The 16,196-nt window shown below is 29.6% G+C and overlaps 1 protein-coding gene across 1 annotated transcript in view; it reads right to left on the minus strand.

Annotated features, from left to right (window-relative positions):
* LOC142346238 (uncharacterized) overlaps window positions 1-14,043 on the minus strand; it is a 61,042-nt gene extending 46,999 nt beyond the window's left edge. Inside the window, exon 1 of the mRNA XM_075398753.1 lies at window positions 13,911-14,043. The gene's annotated coding sequence lies outside the window, so the exon portion shown is untranslated. The remainder of the gene's footprint in view (window positions 1-13,910) is intronic.
* Window positions 14,044-16,196: the final 2,153 nt, after the last annotated feature.

Genomic DNA, 16,196 nt, shown 5'->3' on the forward strand with positions numbered 1-16,196 from the left:
AAAGAAAGAAAGTAATGGAAAGCACGAAGAATATTATAGTGCTCTAACAGATAATAAGGAAAGGATAGTAGAGGAAAGCAGGATTCAGAAAGTAGGAAGTTTTATGGTCACAATTAAGATAAGTAAAGGAAGTTTAAGTAACTTTGATGATAAAAGATTTTATGTAAATAATATAAAAAGTTATCCCCTAGATGAGAACATATATCTATTCAAAAGAGATCTAGTAAATAAAATCTGCCAACGGACTTCATCTGTGGCAAGCCAAGCAGTTTCCCTGATTAATAATACTACTTTAGAGCTATTAAAAAAATTAGGGTTAGATGTAAGTAAAGAATCATTAGAAGCACTAATAAATAATATTAAAGAATTAACAATTCAGGAAGATAGAAAGTTTATTGAAACCACTATTAGTTTATATAATAACCTACCTACTTAATATAATAATATATTTATATATATAAAAAATGACTAAACTAGAAACACTTATAGAATTATAGAATTAAATAATCTAGAAAAACAAAACAGAAGATATAGATTAGAAGATAAATTAAAACAACAAGAATATTATGGTGAAATAGAAGAGTTATTTGATCCTTCAACTAAAACTTTAAATGCGAACATTGAACACAATCTAGCATTAAGTGAACAAACATTAAGGGCAATATATCGGCAAAATCAAGAGTTAGATAAACAAACTAAGATGATCCAGCAAGCTGGCTCCCAGTTTAATGAAACTTTAATGAAGTCCAATGGCAAAGTTGTAGAGGAAGCTGGAGATAAACCAGGACTTTTAGTATATAAAGACACAGCTCAAATTATTAATTTAATGTCAGTTCAATCTAACCCTCAATTAAAGTTAAAGTTCGGAGATTTAGATATCGCTGAATTTGAAATGAATGGTGTTAATCTAATTTATCAAGAAAATGCATTTATAGTTATTGATAATATATAAGAATTTTCAGATGTGTTTATAAACTTTCATACTAACCCAAATATAAAATATGGTGAAATCAAGGAAGATGAAAACAAAATTAAAAGGTTTTTATTTGATAATGGATATGATTTAGGAAAAAGGGATAAGAAAAGTGCTAGATATAGAGCAATTAAACGTATAATAGGGGTAAAAGATGATGTATACGGTAGGGGATTAAATAGCGCTCCCGATCAGGGAAATTGCTTGGCTTGCCACGAACAAAGTTCGTTGGATAATCAGAAACCAAGTCTGTTCGCAGATCCAAATAGTTTAATAGAAAGATTAAAATTATTAATACTAGAAACAAAAGCTGGTCATGATGAATTATATGATGAAATGCTAGATATATCTAAGCAAATATTATCTAAGAACGTTATTAATCCAGAGGAACTAGATATTTTTTTTAACTATGGTAAATAAATAATGATGGATAAACAACAACAACAACAACAACAACTATTAGCTAAAGAAGTATTCAGTCCTCAAAATAACAAAGTTTAGAAGAGAAAGAATAATACCATTATATAAAGATGAAACATGGTCAGCTGATTTAATTGATTAGTCATCTCTAAGTAAATACAATAAAAATTATAAGTTTATATTAACTGTTATAGATATATTGACAAAATATGCATGGGCTTTTCCATTAAAGAATAAATCTGGTTTATCTATAACTAATGATTTTCAAATAGTATTAGGTGAAAATAGAAAACCAGGAAAGTTATGGGTAGATAGAGATGGTGAGTTTTACAATAAAACATTTAAATCTTTACCTAAAAAATATTAAGCAAAACTAGATACTACTTAAAGCGATTTAAAGGCTGTGTTTATAGAGAGATTTAATAGAACATTATTACACATAATTAATAAACCAATGTTCTTCAATTGTTGATGGTAATTGGGTAAATATATTAAATGAAGCAGTCATAACATATAACAATAACATTCATTCAACAATTAATATGACACCTGTTGATGCTTCTAATGAACCCCATAAGGTTAAATACTCATTCATTTATAGGAATATTAAACCTAAACGTAATATCTTCTCTAAGGGATACAATTCTAATTGGAATAGAGAGTTGTTTAAAGTTAATGAAGTTCTAAAAAGACAACCACCAACATATAAAATATATGGATCATATAAAAATATTAATGGAGAGATAATAGAAGGTAAATACTATGGACAAGAACTATTAAAATCCGAGTTTGACTTTGAATCTAATAATAAAGTTTTATAATCATTAAATATATTTCTTAATATAAATAATGACAAGAAATAGATTTAACCAAGCGAAACATCATATGGGAAATGGAAACAACTTAACACTAAGTAAGGCTCGTGGGTAATTCCTAGAAGATAATGATAATATTGATATGAAAGATACCTATAAAATTACGAATGTACATCCTCCGATATATAAAAAAGATGTTGTTAATAAAGAGTATTGTGACAATAACTTATTCTCCTCTTCTAATAAAATAGACATTTTAAGTAGAAACATAACTGAACTAAGAAAGGGTGACTTTGATAAAGTTACAACTAAAACATTACAACTAAATGAAACACAAGTTAATGGAGAACTAATTTAAAAATTTATTAAATCAGCAAATGAAGTCACAAATACTGTTAAGTTTTGTAATAAAATTGCTGCTGAAACTATCTCTAAATATAATCATTTAAAAGAAGAATTTGATAATAATAAGTTGAATCAGAATATCACTAACATACAACTAGATGATATTATTACTACGGGTCTAAAAGAATTTAAAGAAATTAATAAAAAGACTAATTCTGCCGTTGATGATGCACTTATATAGAATAAAAGGACAATAGTACAATATATAATTGCTATACTTTTATGAAGTACGTTAGTTGATAATAAAGAGCAAGCAAGATTTGAGAAAATTATGGTTTTAAACAAGAAGATATAATGATAGATATAGAAAGTTTTTTACCAATGAAAATAACTAAAGCTATGACCGAGTCCATGAGTCAACCAGCAGCACCGAGTGAGAAATTACTATATCCCAACCTGTCAGCCGTTAATGAACAATACATAAATGAAAAGATTCAAGCTAATAAAAAATTTAACAACAATATTAACATTATAAAAGATATTAGAAATTATTATGAAACTGAAACTAATAACTATGATAAAAAGTTAAATAGATATAAAAATTATATTAACGTAGCTGAGATTATTACTATTATCATCAATAGCAACAACGGCAAAAACAACAGCAGTTGCATTAACAGGTATAGGATTACCTTATTCTATACCAACAGCTTTTGCGACAGCAACTGTTTGTGGTTCATTATCAAAAACAATTAATGCCATAAGAAATCAAATTATAAAGTATTCACAAATGTAGCTTTTAAGTAAACAGTTTAGCAACAAGTTTAATAAACTATATACTAAATCAATGAATGATAATGAAATAGATAATGATGAATAAAATGAATTAGTCAAGGTATATGAAGAATATAAGAGGAACAAGAAAAACAAGCTGAGTATTTTTTTAAACTAAAGTTATTGGTGTTTAGTTTTAATAATGTTTTCAGTAATAATAATTTTAGTATTAATATTCACCATTAGGAGTAGATTTAAACTACATTTTCTTTGTACCTAAGTATAACCCTCTTCCTTTATGTACTACCTTTATACCTTCACAAATAGTTGCAAATTTAATTAAATCAGGTGTGGCTGATAAAGCAGCTCTAGGGTTTCTAGATGCAGCTGCACTTCCTATTTTACTTGCTAATTCTATTGCTCTTACTGGATTATTAGCAACCTTCTTTCCAAAGTTAACCGTAGCTCTATCAACACTTTTAAAGAAATCTTTGAATCCCCAGCTTCTATTGTTGCATCAGATACTGTCATTGACTTATTCCTTCAACATTTAACACAATTACCGTTTAACATTTTAGTAGTTTTTGAAGTAATTGCTCCACTTATATTAATAGTACCACTATATTGTCTACGACCAACACAATATGAATTAGTTTTGAACTTACTTAAAAGACTCATTTCTATAATAAGAAGTTAAGTAGATATAAAAATTATATTAACGTAGCTGAGATAACAGAATTACTATTATCATCATAAGCAACAACGGCAACAACAACATTAGTTGCATTAACAGGTATAGGATTACCTTATTCTATACCAACAGCTTTTACTATGGCAACTGTTTGTGATTCATTATCAAAAACAGTTAATACTAAAATAAGAAATAAAATTATAAATTATTCACTAATGTATGTTTTAAGTAAACAGTTTAGTGACAAGTTTAATAGACTATATGATAAATCAATGAAATATAATAAAATAGATAATGATGAATATAATGAATAAGTTAAAGTATATGAGGATTATAAGAGGAACAAGAAAAACAAGCTGAGTATTTTTTAAACTAAAGTTAATAGTGTTTAGTAATAATAGTATCTTTAGTAATAATAATATTAATATTAATATTTATTGATAATCATAAACATAATATAAATATAATCATAATCATAATTATAAATATAATATAATCATAATCATAAACATAATATAATCATAATCATAATCAAATAATTATCTCTTCTTAGAACCTAAGTATAACCCTCTTCCTTTTTGTGCTAACTTTATACCTTCACTAGTAGTTGCAAATTTAATTAAATCAGGTGCGGCTGATAAAGCAGCTCTAGGGTTTCTAGATGCAGCTGCACTTCCCATTTTACTTGCTATTTCTAATGCTCTTAATGGATTATTAGCAACTTTCTTTCCAAAGATAACTGTAGCTCTGCCAACACTTTTAAAGAAATCTTTCAATCCCTCTGCTTCTATTGTTGCATCAGATACTGTCATTGATTTATTCCTTCTACATTTAGAGCAGGATCCTCTTAGCATTTTAGTACTTTTTGAAGTAATAGCTCCAATTATATTATTAGTACCACTATAATGTCTACCTCCAACACAATAAGAACTAGTTTTGAACTTGTTTAAAAGACTCATTTCTATATATAAAAAAAAATGGAAGTTAAAAAGTATAATCCCTTTGTTGTCATTAAGCCTAAGCCTAAGCCTAAAGTTAGGCCCAAGGCTAAGATTAAGCTTGAAGCTGGAGGCTTAGCTCTAGAGATTAAAAAGAAACTAGATATTATTTATGCTAAAGGTTTTGTTAAGACAAGTAAGAAATAGTTATAACGACTAGGGCTATAGTTGTAATTTTAATTATGATACAATATCAACCAATTTATTACCATCACTATTAACACTAATAACTTTTCTAGTTAATACTAAGGCATGACATATAACATCTGCAACTGCAGCACTAAATTTAAAATTAAGTTGTATTGGTTGTGGTCCTATATGATCACTTTGATATCTAGTATCGAATACATACATTCTATAACTACTTTTGAATGTTCTATGATTTATATACGGTTTTATATTATGTGGCAACCCACTATAATCCTTATTAAAGCTAACAATCTCTTTAAAAGCCTCATTATAATTATTAGTACCATAATTAATATTCATTCTATCCTCGGGATAAAATTCACTACCAATCTTACAACAACTTTCAGTAACATTCATTATTTGAAATGTACTTGCATCTTGAGTTTGTTCATTAACATTATTATTTTCAAAATCAACTATTATATATTGTGGTCTTTCCATACCACTTTCCATGCCAAGATCAAACAAGAAGTTAGTAGCATTGGGTACATTCTTATAAAATGTCTTTCTTTCATAATAGCAAAAGTGTACATTATTCTTTTCACCTAAACCCTTTTGCACAATAATTCTATTGTCATTACTAGGATCAATACTCGGTACACACCATGATATATTTCTAATATCAATATTACCATCATTACCAACTGCATCAGCACCAGCATTAACTCTAAATAAAGCTCTACCATTATTATTTCTTTTTAATATCAGTTTAAATCCTTAACCATATATAATCTTTTCTAATTCATTTACGAAACCAAATAGATCACTCATCTTAGTCATCATATACATATGACCTTGTTCTGCAGCAAAATGGTCACCTTTAAGTTGACTATCTCTATTACCTTGATTTCTAACAAAACCACTCTCATATTCATCATCAGTACTAGTTAATAACTTATATATCAAATTGTTAGGATGGCAATGATCTATATATTCAATAGTCCTACCCTCACTAGTTTCCAGCTTAACTTAACTGAATAATGACATACCATAAATAAGTAATACCATAATTAAGTAATCTGATATTAGCATTATTAGCAAATACACCACCAGCATCATCTGATACAACAAACTCTATCTCTAGATATGAATCACGCAAATTTAAATGATTCTCTTCTCTATTGAGTATGATATCAATGTTAGTATTGATTGTATTCATTGTTTCTAGACTATTAGGTTTTTATTTTGTAATCTTACTTTTGTTTTTATCATTATTATAACCACAAGTTGTGTCCCAATTAAACTTCATTTTTATAATCCAAAAATTTAACTTTAACTGTAACTATAACTATAATCATAACTATAACTATGACTATAACCAATGCTATAATTATAACTATTGGGCTTCGCCCATCATTCACCTTAAATATAATCTAAGATTTGAATATAAAAAATGACTGACAACTTAATTCTATGTGAACTACAAAAGATACATGAAACGCTAACTAAAACTAAAGAAGAGCATACACTTAACTTTAGAATGATAAAGCCAACAGAAAAGTTTAACTTTAGTGAACCTATAATAAACTCGTCAAAATTAGGTTTAATTAGATTATCTGTTTACAATTCGGTGTTTAATGTGAATAGAAAGAACAATCAATTCTTATATGATACCCGAGGTGAAACATGGACAGATACCCGTATTTTAGCTGTTATACCAGGTGCATATGAATTAATCGAAATAGCAGAATTAATAAAAGAAGAAACTAATGGTGATGTTATAATAGAACCTGATAAGAATACAATGAAAAATTTAATGGAAATAAAACAAGGTGCAATTAACTTTGACATAGAAAATTCATTAGCCCCATTACTAGGATTTAGAAAAATAGTTTATAAAAAAGGTAAATCTACATCTCAGAAAATTGTTGATTTTATGGGTCTTAGTACTATTAACATTCATTGTAATGTGATATCTGGTGTTAAAGATAATGGGAATAACACAGACATACTATATACTTTTACTCTAACAGAACCACCAGGTTACTTGATAAATATTATACCAACTAATACCTTATATCAAAATGTAACTAATGATAGAATAGAATATATAGAGTTTCATATTAAAGATGAGCATGGAAGACCTATAGAATTTAATGGTGATGTATTAAGTTTTACTTTACATCTGACGTTGTCAGCTGGGTGAAGCCCCATCTGGTGTAACCAGCAAATTCGTTGATCTAACTCTAGATATTGATTTAAACTTAAACTAAACTACAATACTCTCCGATCCCAATTAATTCTTAGTTTACCATTAATATTTTTATTTTTAGTTATATCAATGACAATACAATTATAAGGCTCTTTCCATACCTTATTACATATATTAGAAAAATGATTATAACTAAGTTCAATTTTATTAAAGAAATCTTGATATACTGATGCTAGGACTTTACGTCTCTGTTAAAATAAAATAAATACATTACAGTTCTCTCTAACACTCTGCCTATCCAGAGAGAGCAGGTTTTGATTAAGATATATCATATTGCAATTATTATGTCTACCTCTACAAAAGTTTTCATTAATAACTGGTTCTTTGGCTCTAACATCATCGAATATCATTAGTTTCTTTAAGTCTTTGGGTAGTTTATCAGGAGATGGTAAATCTTTTATATCTTTAATAAATTCTATAATTGCTTTTGGGTTTATTCTTTCTAATCCCTTGTATTGATCACCAGTAGGACCAATGATTTATAGCTTATCAAAATATATACTAGCTAGAATTAGTTTTTTTAATCAGAATTTCTTACCAATTTCACCAGGACCAGATATTATACATCTAAAGCTATCTGGGAAAGTGGCTTCAGTGATTATATCATCATCATTTAGCCATGATTGTAGACCTTCATTTATAATTACAGAGATATTGTCAGTAGGACTATTGTTATTAGGTTTACCCTTTTGATGGGGCTTGGCTTGCCATGTTTCACCAAGTTTTTCATCAAATAGATCTGCCAAACAGGTTCCCTGATATATAAAATTATCTTTATCACTATTAAAATCAATATCATTATCATTATTATTATTATTATTATTATTATTATTATTATTATTATTATTATTATTATTATTATTATTATTATTATTATTATTATTATTATTATTATTATTATTCTTAATCATTATCATTATCATTATCTTATTCATTATCATTATCATTAACATTATTAGCAAAGCTACTACGTAGATCATTAACATTATCATTATCATCTGCGAAGCAGGTTCCCTGATTAACACTACAACCTAAACAAGAACACTCATTATATATTTCAGGACATTTAACTTGATTAACTAGAATATTCAAAGTACTTTTAATTCTAAATCCTCTATCAATAAGATAGATCATGTATAAACAATAAGCCCGGCAATAAGATTCATCATATTGTTGTCTTCTTTTTATTAGAGCTTAGATCAATTTATTCTTCTAAATATAATGGAGGGGTCTCAACACCAAATCTATCAAAGTAATATGTTGGACCACCTTCTCTTCTTATAACTATATCCCAATGTGTACCTTCAGTTGGGTGTAGATAGACAATAATGTTGAAGTTAGGTTCAATAAATTATCTGGAGTCTCATCTCTCATTACTATTTCAATTGGTGTTAGACTTATATCTTTACCTATATCTTTTATTCTGATATGGCTCATAGCAATATTATCAATATTAAATTTCTTTTTGAATTCCTCAAAAGTTAGGATAAGCAATTTTATATAAAAATTTTACATTTAAAAAGGGATAAAGGCGGTATACTTTTTTTTCTTATTATTATAATTGGAATTTGTTATATAATTTATGATTCAAAACCAAGTAAATATACACAACTAGAAGAAAGCTTTGGTGGATTTATGAATAGGAGTCTAGTTAGATTTGAATATGTAAAGTCACCATTACATACTATTGTTTTTGGTGGAACTGAAACGGGCAAAACATATTTTATTAAACAATGCTTAAAATTATACTCAGTCCAAAACCAAGATCTGCGAAGCAGTTTCACTGATCAAAACCAAAAACAAGACCAAAACCAAAACCAAGACCAAAACCAAGACCAAGCTAAAAATATAGTGATAGTGTGTAAAGATGACAGAGACTGGATAGATCCTGAGTCTAATAAGTTTAATACTGGGTTTAATAAATGTGTTATAAATATGATCGCAAACTAATATGCATAAAGTTCAAAATTGTGTAATAGTACTTGATGATATGGGTGATAGGTTAAATAAAGATATAGCTTATTATTTTACTGAAGGTAGACATTATAATATTCAAATGATTGTAATGTGTCATAAACCAGCTCAAATGATTAATACAGCAAGAATGAGTTGTGATACTATTTATTTTACAACTTATAATGGACCTGATCTATTTAAAAACTTTAATGAGATATATAAATGTGAACATGACTATAGTAAAACAATTAGTGAGTTAAATAGTAGCCATTATAATCGCAAAGATGGAATGTCAGATGAACTTCGTTATGGTATAATTAAATATAATAAGAAGGAAAATACTTTTATTATTGTTAATAGTAATAGAACAATAATATATGATTCAAGAATTGGTTTCCTTGATTTAAAAGCTCTTAGTTTAAAAGATGAATTAGAAAGAGAAGATATAAAGAAACTTATAGCATATATGAAACCACTCATGATAAATGCAACAGATAGAAATACCATTAATCATGATAATTATCAGTTTTATTTTAATAAACTTCTTACTTTAAATAATATTAAAATTCAGAATGATGTTTTAACAAAAGAGATGGTTAAAGCAAAAGGTTTAAAACAATTATCAAATATTGTTGGAATTATAGGTTGGGGTTTAGTTATAACTAGTTATATTTATCCTGATTCAATAATAAAAACTGTTGGAGCCATGGCAATGAGTGCAAGCAATATGTTGAGTAGAGCAAACACTTTGGTTAACGTTGGATATGGAGAAGATCTGCCAAGCAGGTTCCCTGATGGTGACACGGGGAAAAAGTCCTTTATGGGAAATGATTATACTGATCTACGAAGTAGCTTTGCTAATACACAAAGTGATTATACAAATCTGGGAAATGATTAAACAGATCTAAAAATAGTTTAGTTAATGGGGCAGGTAAACATGTTACACACTTAGAAAAACTACAAGAAGAATATATAAATGAAGAGATGGGAATTTTGAATAGAAAGGGAGGAAAGTTTTTAACCAGACTATATGGAAATAATGAAGAATTTAGAGAAGAGATTATAAATTTTGTTAGAGATAGAAAAGATTTAGACCTTAAATTGATTTCAGATAAGAGCTGTAAAACTAATACACTCAATACGTTAGGAAATAAATATTTTGCAGAGTGTATGACATCTAAAGATAATACTAAAGATTTAATTGAAATCCTGGCTAAATATTATCCGCAAAGCGGTTACACCGACGGTGAAACATGGACAAAGTCCTATCTGCGAAAAGATTATGTAAATAATAAAGTTTACCCTATTATAAACGCTTTTAAAATATTTAGAGTGTAACTATAAATATGGAAACATTGCTGTTTTAATATATCATTATGAATCATGTCATAAAGATAAAACTGATAAATGTATGTGTGGTAATATTATACTAAGTGGTAATTGTGCTAATAACTTTTCTCCATGTGGTTGTTCTTTAAAAAATGAAACTAGTTCCAGTTCTAGTTCCAGTTCTAGTACTAGTTCTAGCTCTAGTTCTAGTTCTGGTTCTAGTTCTATTTATGACTCCAACTCTAACTCAGACCCTAACCCTGACCCTAACACTAACCTTAACCCTAACCCTAACCCTAACCTTAACCCAGAAGTCTTAATTAGAAGTTGTAATAAATGTAATTATGTAAATCCACTAACTGATTTTGAATGAGAGTAAGTATACATGTAGAAGTTGTACTTCAGCTAAAGTTAATTGTCCATATTGCACTTCTGTTGTGAGATATGATGGAATACGGGCTCAGGTAAAGAAACAACATCCAGATGTAGATTTAACTAGAGAATTTAGTAGAAATCTGCGAACGGACGAAGTCCGTGGCAAACCGAGCAGTTGGGGAACCAAGACCGAAGGTCCTTACACTGATTTGAGTCAGAAAACAATTAATCCTAGTTGGCAAAGCAAGACTGTAAGTCCTTTAGTTATTAGCCAAACTGTGGAAAGTTGTTCGTGTAAATATTATAAATTTGTATCATTTCTGATTAAAAATATAGAAAAAGTAAAAGAAAATATAAATTTATTGAAGAGTATAGATAAATTGAAATAAAAGTATAAAAAAATTAAAAAATATCAAAAAAAGAGGGAATCACTCTTTTAAGAGCGAAAAAGAGCGATCTTTCTACTGGGGGATCACCCCGAATAAGAGTGAATCGCTCTTAAAGAGTCATTTGCAAAATATTAGAAAAAATTTAAAAATTATAGAGTTAAGCTGGTTTTTGTATTCAGGTTATCCACGAAGTGGTTACATCAATTTTCGCAAGTTGGTTTTACGTGCTTGTTACACGGTCTCACAAGTTTTATACTAGAATCTGGGATACGTCCACTGGAGCCGGTGGGGATATGACCCGAACTATTCGTCTGATAACAGTTAATTACCAGCTTAACTCGACACTAGTGGTTTGCACTAAGTGATTCAAGAAATGATAGATTTTGAGTGAATATAAAGGTAATTTGTAGTAGTGGATAAAACAAGCTAATATATAGTAGTCAATAAATTGGGGGTATAAGCAAGTAGTAGATATATAGAGTAGTGGGAAAAAGGTGTTATTTAGTCATCTTCCGATTAGGAAGTGGCGGAATAGCACCTTTTTCCCACTACTGTTCACCCTTTTGACGAAAAAGTAATGATTTCTTAACTATGGCTGCATATTGGGCGTCTTGTCTAATATCGCAGCCTTGGTGACCATTTTTGGTAGTTTTTGCCTGTTATTGTTTTTTATCACTGTAATCACATCAAACATTTTTGAGTTTTGAATTCTATTCTTGTGCTTGTGAGGAAAAGCAGAAAAAATTCAAAAAAGAATTAAAAAAGATTGCCTCTGGCTTGATGTCTGTATAAACCTTTCTTTGTTTCAAAGGATAAATTACAGACATCGCAGAAAATTATGAAGCTAGTATTAGTTGATTGAGACATGATGTATTTATTTAGGGAAAATTTTGGAAAAAAAATAATTTTTCGAAAGTGAAAATTGAAGTGTGATAAGTATAAAATTAAGTTTTGGAATAAATGTTGTAATAATTGTTAAGAAATAGAATATTCTTGTTATGTATGTAAAAATATGGTTGAAGTGAAAGATTATATAGAACATTTTGGATATCATTATTCTGATCCTGATCAATATCTAGTATGTAGTATGTGTAATGTTTATAAACATATATCACTATATAGATTTAGAAATAGGAAATGTAGACTATGTATTTATCTTCATAGATATAGAAATGGTCATACTAGAAATCAATTCAGAGAGCATGTATATAAGTATAATATTCAAGAAGCTAAATCTTCTTCTTTTAATTTATCTGTCTTGTAGTTTTTGGGTTTTATTGATATATCTGCGATATATCTGTTCACTGGAGATAGTGAGGAAGGAACCCCAAACCTTCCGTTGCTAAAGCAACTTAACTAGACTCGATGATTTAACCACTACGCCAAGTGAGACAGAAAGTTTTAGTTTTAGATTGATTAAATATTGATTAGGGGATATATGAAAATTTTTATTATTTTAATATTTCTTTCAATTTTTGTTCAAGTTTTCTTTTTTGTTCAAGTTTTTTCGCAAGTTGGTTTTACGTGCTTGTTACACGGTCTCAGTAGTTTTATACTAGTATCTGAGATACGTCCACCGGAGTCGGGGGGATAGGACCCGAACTATTCGTCTGATAACAGTTAATTACCAGCTTAACTCGACACTAGTGGTTTGCACTAAGTGATTCAAGAAATGATAGATTTTGAGTGAATATAAAGGTAATTTGTAGTAGTGGATAAAACAAGCTAATATATAGTAGTGAATAAATTGGGGGTATAAGCAAGTAGTAGATATATAGAGTAGTGGGAAAAAGGTGGTATTTAGTCATCTTCCGATTAGGAAGTGGCGGAATAGCACCTTTCTCCCCACTACTATGAACTCCTAAAAGTTCTTTTTTAGTTGAATCTCAGATGCAAAGATATTTAAAATCTTACCAAATATGTGAGATTTTGGTCGTTAACTACATTGTGAATATTGAATAGTGATACAGTTGAGGGCGGTTTTGTCATAAGTTGAGGCTAGGGTTTTTGACTAGGGTTATAACATAACGAGATATAGTTTGAAAGATATATATTATATCATATTCACAATTGTTATAACAATAAAAGTTTATTATAACTGCTTTAACATCACTGCTTTTAGTAGAACTAACAAACGGCTGTTTTTAATTCAAACAGACCCATGGCTCACCCAAAGTTAGTTGTTCCCATTATATTCCCAATTATTTTATTTCTACCCCTTGATGGGGGAGGATAAAATGGGAAAAACCCAAAAAGTTTTGTGCAGACCATAATATAAGAGAGAAGATTGCGCAAGCGATCGTTTGTGTTAAAACTGTTCGAAATTTAAATGAAACGAATTGTAATATCAAGACAAAATTAAATTTTTACTCCAGAAAGTGCTACCTTAAGTACCAAGTTAAATTTTAATTTCTCAGTTGGAAGAGAGGCAGATCCAAACAAACCTGTATTCACGTGTATTCTTCAAGATGCCTTTCTTCTCACGTCATCACAGAGGCCACACCCATAAATTACAATACAGTGCACAATGCTTACTATTATTCCAATTTCATTAATCGGGGCCATAAATAGACGCAGGTGAGTCTTTGCATTAGTTAGACAACTGGTCCTGCTTATACGCTAATTAGTGTACCGGACAGTGTTGAGACGAGGCTCGGGAAATTGACACGAAGCCCGGCACTAATCACGGAGTCATCGAAAGTAGTTCTCTAATAATTTAACAACCACTTAACCAAATAGGCGATGCGGACTGACGTGTAAAAAAGCCATTTTTTTGCGGAAGCTCAGAGGAAATCAGTTGAGAATAGCCCAGGACTCAAATTCCAACGCAGCACTCCAAACAAAAAATTAATTTCAAAATCTTTTTCAAAATCTGAGAAATTATTCTCAAAATCGCGCAATTAATTAAATAGGTGACCAACATAATAACTTACTTAATTTGTACCAAATCGTTCAGATTCTGCCTTTTTAGAATATCATAAGAATCTAATTTTCTTCCCGAATAACTGCAGTTTTGACAAACAGAATATGGATGCTTAATTTGACAACGATCAGATTTAGACTACAAGAAACTAAAGGCTACTTATTAGGGTAGAAAGCTATTGGTATGTTGGCTTTGTTTTTTAGCAGTGTACTACGTCACAATATACGACCTGAAAAAGAAAGTTTCCTGATGGTTAAATCAATTGGGGCAAAAAATAACAAATCAACTTTAATTAATTTTGAAATGTTAACAAAATTAATGGAAATGCTCAGTCACCACTGATTCACACAGATCTAAACCCCCGTTGGTTTCCGCAAGAAGAAGCATTTGGAAGCACAAACCCCACCAAGAATCAAATCGAACAACGGAGGTTAACAATATAATTCCACGAAAAGTCAAATTTCACATGATCAAAAGAATTTCCCTCCTTATTAATTTTTACCAAACACCGGTGCAAAACGTTCTTTGGTACTCCTTTTTGGGTACTCCTCGTAAACGGCAGCAAAGTCATTAGAATTTTAGTACAGTTATGTACTGTTTTGTCAGTGAACATATAAACATGGTTTATAGATGGTCTAATAATTGTTCAGACACACGGAGATTCGGGGATCATACAATTCGTCGTGAACAGTTGATGTCTTCTTCGTAGACTTACGTACAATTTTTTTTATTCATTTAAGGAAGCAGAACAAATTTGCAACTGTTAAGGAGCCCAAACACTTTAGAATGGTTTAATCAATAGTCGCGAGGCGATACCGAGGCCAATAATAATCTTATCGTAGTTTTTTTAAAAAACGTCGTCCAACTCAATAATTTTTGCGACCATTTATTATCCCTTTTTTTAAAGCCCTCTACTGCTTTTCAACTACATCTATATGCTTGACAGCAATTCTCAATCGGTTTTTTGGTTAGATCTTTGGGCGATAGAGTGATTTTTCCTAATCATCCTTACTGAAAAATGACTTTATAAACGTTCAAACTTAAGGTAATTGAAAGTCAATAGAATGCAAATAATATAAATCTGTTTCGCTTGAGAAGTCGATATTATTTTATGGAACATGACGGTTTTTTGGTATCTTTTGGCAAGAATTATAAAAAATTGTCACACTTATACTCTCGCATACTCGATTATTTTCCTTCGGTCTGTTTTTTGCTCATAAAACAGTTGTGAACAGTCATTTCAGTGTTAATTTCGGGCAGTAAGCCAGCTATGTTCTGGATCATGGTCACAATAATTGAAATAAATTTCGCCATCGGCTGGATAACAGTTCCAGAACTGACGTGTCAGCTTGAAATGCACAGATTTGCTATTCGTTGTTTTATATTATTATTTGCTATTATTTTTTTTCTTACGGAATTTTTGTCATCAGTGCAGTTGGGCAATATAACTGACTGAGGACTTACGATTTCCAAAGCAAACATAAATTTTAACGTTCATTTTAAGATACCGGAAACTCGAAGTTCAAACACAAACATGAAATCCGCTAGACTGCTCCCACAAGATTGACCATCAGAAAACAATTCACATACCCAAAGACATGCGCATACAATTTTGACGTAGTGAAATGTAATTCAATAGTGAATAGATTTTGTTTCGAAAAGATAATGAAAACCACGGGCAAATAATTCATTCAAATACATCAACTAGAAAAGAACTTGATTAGATTGTTTTGTTTTTAAGGCGCCAAGAGTTTTTTGGTGAAAAAATTGAGTAAACGTGATATCACGAACAGGCAGTGAAAACAGA

The sequence above is a fragment of the Convolutriloba macropyga genome, chromosome 9 (assembly GCF_964194025.1).
Source record: "Convolutriloba macropyga chromosome 9, txConMacr16.3, whole genome shotgun sequence".
NCBI lineage: Eukaryota > Metazoa > Xenacoelomorpha > Acoela > Convolutidae > Convolutriloba > Convolutriloba macropyga.